Source organism: Lupinus angustifolius, chromosome LG17, assembly GCF_001865875.1.
Source record: "Lupinus angustifolius cultivar Tanjil chromosome LG17, LupAngTanjil_v1.0, whole genome shotgun sequence".
In the NCBI taxonomy this organism is placed as follows: domain Eukaryota; kingdom Viridiplantae; phylum Streptophyta; class Magnoliopsida; order Fabales; family Fabaceae; genus Lupinus; species Lupinus angustifolius.
In genome coordinates, this window is record NC_032025.1 from 11,193,564 (window position 1) to 11,194,606 (window position 1,043).

Below are 1,043 nucleotides of genomic sequence, written 5' to 3' on the forward strand. Positions count from 1 at the left end.
GAGGAGGATGAGAATGAGGATAGGATGAAGAGGAGGATGAGAATGAGGTTGAGGAAAGGATGAGGACGAGAATGACGATAGGATGAGGAGGAGGATAGGACGAGAACAAGCATGAGGAAGAGGATGAGTATAGGATGAGGAAGAGGATGAGGATGAGGATGAGGAAGAGGATGAGGATGAGGATAGGATTAGTCCGATAATGAGGATGAGGATGAGGATAGGATGGGGATTAAGAAGAGGATGAGGATGAGGATAGGATGAGGACAAGAACGACGATGAGGATAGGATGCGAACGAGGATGAGGATGACGATAGGATTAGGACGATAATGAGGATGAGGAGTAGAATGAGGATGAGGATAGGAAGAGCACGAGAATGAGGAGGAGGATGAGGACGAGAATGACGATGAGGATGAGGATAGAATGAGGACGAGAATGAGGAGGAGGATGAGGACGAGAATGACGATGAGGATGAGGATAGAATGAGGACGAGAATGAGGAGGAGGATGAGGACGAGAATGACGATGAGGATGAGGATAGAATGAGGACGAGAATGAGGAGGAGGATGAGGACGAGAATGACGATGAGGATGAGGATAGAATGAGGACGAGAATGAGGAGGAGGATGAGGACGAGAATGACGATGAGGATGAGGATAGAATGAGGACGAGAATGAGGAGGAGGATGAGGATGAGGATAGGATGGAGATAAGGAAGAGGAGGAGGATAGGATTAGGACGATAATGAAGATGAGTATAAGATGTCGATTAGGATGAGGATAGGATGAGGACGAGAATGAGGATGCGATGAGGAAGAGGATGAGGAAGAGGATGAGGATGTGGATAGGATGAGGATGAGCATGTGGATGAGGATAGGGATAGGATGAGGAGGAGGATGAGGATGAGGATGAGGATGAGGAAGAGAATGAGGATCAGGATGAGGATGAGGATGAGGTTAGAATAATAATGAGAATGATGATGAAGATGAGGTTAGAATAAGGAGGAGGAGGAGGATGAGGATAGGCGGAGGATGAGAATGAGGATAGGA